Below are 6361 nucleotides of genomic sequence, written 5' to 3' on the forward strand. Positions count from 1 at the left end.
TAGAATTTATTCATGGTTTGGAAACTTTGGATTTTAAAACAATGTGGTTTTATTTTAAATGCCTAGTTTTATATGATTCTTAAACGGTTTTTTGTATTTATGGTCGTAGTCAAGTTTTAATGGCACAGTTGAAAGGAATCATGTAAATGCACCCAATTGCCCGTACATGTTGAATCAAAATCAATTGATTCATAATTTGTATTGTAATGGAAAAAGTTTCAAAATGTATCTTTTATGGTCAGAATTGACCGAAATAAAGGTTTTTTGAACTGTTCTTCCATGTGCAAGGGGTTTAAAAATAGAGGTGGAGGACTCTAGAAGGGCGGTTTCCCTATCCAATCCAAACATGCCATATCACCCCCCATCTCTAAACAGCAATTCCAGGGAAAAGCCCTCTGTCCAACCCCCTGCACAACATTCTGGGAAGAACCAGCATGGCAGCACATCCCACTGTCTAAACCATGCTCCACCAACTTAAGTCTTGTTTCTAGACAGGCTTGAAAGAAATCTCCTGTAGTGACTGAAGCCAGAAGCCTGCCTGCCCTCTCAATATCCCTTGCGGGCACATCCTGTCAGTGCAAGTCTGGGAGAGGCAGCTAATTAGTTTATGGAGATTTCACTGCCACCCTTCGGCTGCAGCGAGAAGGCTATTCTACAGGATGGGCCTGTTGTTCCAGTATAAGCTGTTAATTGGCATTGCCAGCAGACTAATAAACTGTCCTAGCACCTTAAAGCGTAAAAATCGATTAAGCTAGCTCAGTGAAATATGTCCAATTTTATAAATGCAAATGTGTCTTTGGTGGGTGAAATATTGTGTTCTGGCAGAATTGGTGGAATTTTGGCAACTCCACATTACTCTTATAACACGGAGTTCTGGCCAAATTTTGCCAATCACCGTGTGGTGGAATTCTTTCTCGCATGTGCACCAAAACAGTAAGTTGGTAAGCGCAAGCGAGATTTGGCGTCCCCTAGCTTGACTTTCGGTCGCTAGGAGGACATCCTGTGAGATTTTCACAATGCAGGTGGTCGCGGGAGGTCACGACCGTTCACGGTTAGAAGACTACCACTCAAGTAGAAAATCTACTCGAGTAGCAGCATCCTCTGGTGCGCCGCGCAGTGCCCTTCACACTGATATTTCAGTGCAAACACGCTCCTGGCACTAAATCATTGCGCGTGCTGGGCAATGTGCATATTTCCATATGTTGGAGGAACTTTCTTTGTAACTCGGAGGAATTCCACAGAGACAAATTCCAAGAGTTCTGCTCACTCCTACACTGGATGTACAGTGTGACCCAGAAATTGATAGGAAAAGATAAGTCACTGAAGCCTATCAGAGGTATTAGGCACACTTTACCCAGATTGCAAAAAGAGATCAATCACTAGGGATGTTACATGTTTAGTCAAAAAAGAAGAGAACATTTCATTCTGGAGTCCCAAGTTGAATTATAATATATTTTCAGGCCACAACCAATTTAAACTCAGGCCCACCTGTAGACATACCAAGCTGAATTACACAAGCAGTCCTTCTTGGTGCCCTAAACACAAAAACTTCTCTGTTATGTGTTACCTCCTCCAAGCCCTTTACCTCAGTTGTACATGGCAGCTGACCCCATTTTAGAAAGTAGCCAATGATAGGTGTAATATGACAAAGGGGGGTGCGCAGCTCAAAAAGTCCAATAGGCAAAGATTGATAGAAAAGTAACTTCTTTATTCCAAAGTTTTTAATATCATCAGATATGGAAAATCCAGCCAACGCATTTCATTACCATATACGGAACTTCATCAGGGCAGAAAAGTATATCATTTGTAAATTACAAATTGCCAAAGTGCCAACAATCTTTATTAATAGCTTTTGCTTCAGAGCAGTTGTATTCTCACAAAAGACAGTGTATTCCTATGTAGGCCTAAAATACACAAAAGCTCAGCACCTACCCAAATGTAAAAATTGGTTACAAACAGTATGATACAGTATTTAAATAGACAAATAACAAGTACAGACTAATCTCCCAAATAAGTGACTTGAGACTTCAAATTCTTGTAAAAAAAATATATATATTCTTCTTTTATTCTGGTAATTCTCCATTAGACTTCATTAAAAACACAATGCATGTTCATAGCCGACGCGGCGCGTTTCGTCCCCACGGGACTTCTTCAAGGCTATCAAAAATATATATATTTAGAACAATACAATTACCAAATACATGGACGTGTAAATTATTATTACATAAATAGAAAATTACATTGGAAGATTTTTATGTATATACAGGAGGAGAAAAAAGCACAGGGAGATCTTTATACTAGTAATCCTTGTCACAACATATATATGCCATAATGCAATAGTGAAAAAGAAGTTGCCCAACGTCAAGAAATGTATTGTGCAACGAATCAAAGCTAATAGCAAAAAAGAAAAGATGCATATGATTGGTTCAACATAAACTATAACAACTTAATCTCTAATTCCAGAAGATCTTTGTGTTGGTATGGATTCAAACAACATGCCAGCTCTCAATCAGAACAGCACTGGAGAATGTTTACACATATTTTTAGGACCCTAAACCTCAGATGTACACCATAAAAAGAAAATAATTAAACAATAAAGGAAAAAATAAGCCAAGAAGGAACACTGCATTTTTCAGACACATATCTGCAGCCAGAGGTAACATTAATCATTTATCATCCATTTTCTTCCTTATATATCATTGCTGTTTTTTCTAATGAACATCCAATCTATGAACCTTGCCTACCTGTTTGTGTTTTTTTATATATAAGATCACGATGAAAATATACGAAGTCAGGTCCAATGAAATAAGTGTCCCTTCTTTTATCACAAATTAAGGTCTGAAATAAAAATATATCCATATTTCATAATCTGTTTAATAGAACTAAAATATAACTCACCTACCTATAGCCAAAATATATACTATTCCTATGTATGTGCTTACTAAATAATTATATAAGATTGCATTATGTTTTTAAAACTAGGTACTTATTTTCTCACATTTATCAGGTCAAACACATTTTGGCTATTTTCTTAGTTTATATTTGTAAGTTAAATGCACAATAACATATTAAGTTTAACATATCTCATAGTACAAAACAGCACTGTTATTTGTTGTTGTATCCAGTTATATATTCATTCTTCTAAGGGTTATAATAGCCCCTGATCTGAAAACAAATAAATGCCTTAGTTCACATCTATGTCAATTGTTGCTTTGTCAATCTGATTGTTTAATAATGGAACACCAAATAATGTCGGCTACCTTAATAGTAGAGAGTAATAAACCGATTAAAAAGAAAATACGAAAGATTGTCCCATCTGCACAAAAGATAATAAGTGTTTCTCGTATTGTGAATCTGTGACGGCAAAGGCAAATGTTTTACTTAAAACCGTCGTCATAAAATGTATCCACATTTCTCAATACTTTCACACTACTGTGTATATTAAGAAGAAGTATTCACATGAAAAAACATGCTGCCCAAGTATACTCTTACAGGCCAAAGATAAAACCCAAATCATTTCAAATTAAATACCACTGAAACGTTTGGGCTGTTTATATTAACAGCACTCCATATTTCTTAATGAAACCGTATCGGTAAATGACCGCCATGTTGGTACATCCTAATGCGTTATGGTACGTTACAAGTACCAATATCTATTTGTCAATCGTGATAGTTAGTGTTCCTTGCATAAATTAACGTATTCATATTGCGAAACTTTGAAAATATTAAGACGAAGCAGTAATGATTATAATTACTAACTATATCCCCCTCTTAACATATTGAACTTACTCGAACGCGAGAGAAAGACGTGTGCGGTCCGATGTCCTCGGTCATAGGTTGAAACCCACCATATGCGTTAGACAAGTATTTATATAGGTGTATTCAATTACTTTCACCTGTACCTCCTTATTTTCAAAGTAAAAATCGACAATAACTTCATTTTAGATAGAAAACGCTCTAAGGGCTTCGGAACAACGTATTCGCCATTTTGGAATGGGTTTATTTGACGCAAATGTGAATTACATTAAATGAGAAATGTTTCAAAGACTTCTTCATCTCTTAATAGAAATTCAACATTGGCAATATCTACGTGGAGCACTCGCTTCAGGCTTAAAAAAGAAAAAACGGGGTCTACCATTTCAAAATATTACATCGAAGTTAATTTTGTAAGCTAAGAAACTCTCATGAACACGAGTCAAGAGAGAATTTCTTTTTCTTAAAAAAACGGCAAGCTAATTCCTAAAAAGTACTAGTATTGTATAAACAATTGCATGAATTTAGATTTATATGGTTACATTCTCAATGTTTTGCTTTATTCAGTGATACTCGAGAGAGCTTTAAACGTAAATGCGTCGGCCATTTTCAAATAGGTTTGTTTTACGATAACATTAATTTCATTACATGAATACTATCTCATGCGCACAAATAAAACCACGATTCCTTTTTAAGAAAAGCGGTAAGTTCTTTCTTAATATATCCCAATATTATATAAACAGACATATAAGATTGAATTCATGTGATTATATTCTCGATGTTTTACAAGGTATATTTACACTAAGAATGGCATTTTATTTAAGTCATTACATCAGTCATATTAAAGTGAAACCCTGATGCGGATTATAAATTGGTGTTTCCTACTATACATTTAATATTCTATAGACACAATGTTTCCAATCATTTTTCAATTTTTATGCCTTTTTACTAGTACAAATTAATTTAAGAGACCTATTTCAATATTATCATTAAGATATCAAATAGCACAAATCACATAATCAGACCCATTTCTCATTTGGGGCTTACATTATAAGGAACTCATTTAAGCACACTTCTCATGGTCCATAACAGACCACATAAAATGGAACAACAGTTGATGTTAGACAAAAGTCCATCATAGCTATGTTATAGTATTGTTATACCTAGCCGAGAACTCTACACTGATATTGACTGCATGAAATTACCCTAATATCATAAAAATAAGAATTTCAGATGTATCATAACGTCACTATATCTCGTTCATGAACCATAGGAAAACAACCTAAAGATGAGATCTTCTGTATACAGATTCATATTCTGAAGTGTATATCGCACAGCACTCCGCATTAAAGCATACAGGTGCTTACTTATTTATGAAATTGTTTATAGAAAATGATGTAATTCATTATTAATCTTCAGACCAAAGATTACAGTTCTTAGACGACAAATCCAGCGAGCTTCCACCTGTCTGAGATGACTTGTTCTGTCTCCTCCTCTTTCATTACCACTTACATGATCTATAGCATGAAATGTTATCTTTGTGTTCTCTGGATGTGTTGTCTGGATGTGAACAGACACCGGATATCGCTCATCTCTATTCTTAATGGCACGGACATATTCTTGTATGCGTGTCTTCAGACTCCGTACACTACTACCCACATATACCTTATTGCATAAGCATTTGATCACATATACAGTATATGTTGTATTGCAATTGATAAAAGATTGGATCTTAAATTCTTTTGAATTGTTATACTTAAATTTAGCAATTTTATTTTCGCCCATATTATATATACAGAAATTACCACAAATGTGGAAACCGGAAGGTTCTTCTGGCATCCAAGTGGAAGTAGAAGAATACGATTGTTTAACGTAACTTGGACTTATTACATTTTTTATTGTCCTGCCTTTTCTATATACCATCTTAGGTTTAGATGGAACTATATCCGGAGGTAATGAATTTGATTTCAAAAGAGGCCAGTTTTTTCGTAAAATACAAAAAACATGGCCACTGTAGATGATATATTTGGTTATAAAAGTCATTTCAGTATGACAGGCATTGCTTCCTTTTCGATTCCTATTCTGAAGGGTGGATTTCCTGTTAGTCATCATAATTTTTTTCTCTGCTTTTTCTTACCAGACTTGGTCATATCCTCTCTGAGTGAAATTGTTCTTAATTATTTCAACATTTTTAATGAAATTGTGCTCTTCACTACAATTTCATCAGGCCCTTATCATTTCCCCAAAGGGGATAGCTGAGATGGTCGTTTTGGAGTGACAGCTAGTTGCGTGAAGCACATTATTACATGCTGTGGACTTTCTAAAGATGTCACTATGTATGACATCTTTCTCAGCATATAGCCGAAGATCCAAGAAATCTATCTCCTGTTTAGAACTCTTGATGGTAAGCCTGACATTAAATCTGTTGATGTTAAGATATTTATAATATGCTTCAAATTCTGCATTACCACCCTTCCAAATCAGAAATATATCATCGATATATCTACCTGAATAATAAAATGTTATCCATCCATTCACTTGCACCTGAGCCCCAGGCATGCTTCATCTCATACAAACCCATGAAAAGGTTTGCATAAGATGGAGCAAA

At 35.2% G+C, this 6361-nt stretch overlaps 1 long non-coding RNA gene across 1 annotated transcript; it reads right to left on the minus strand.

The window, feature by feature from the left end:
- Positions 1 to 1786: 1786 nt before the first annotated feature.
- Positions 1787 to 3902, minus strand: LOC146806067 (uncharacterized). The gene is made up of 3 exons (XR_014967548.1): positions 3790 to 3902; positions 2745 to 2838; positions 1787 to 2157 (listed from the first exon to the last, which is right to left on the minus strand). It is a non-coding gene; the product is annotated as an uncharacterized LOC146806067 (long non-coding RNA).
- Positions 3903 to 6361: the final 2459 nt, after the last annotated feature.

This window comes from Triturus cristatus, chromosome 8 (genome assembly GCF_964204655.1).
Source record: "Triturus cristatus chromosome 8, aTriCri1.1, whole genome shotgun sequence".
Taxonomy (NCBI): Eukaryota; Metazoa; Chordata; class Amphibia; order Caudata; family Salamandridae; genus Triturus; species Triturus cristatus.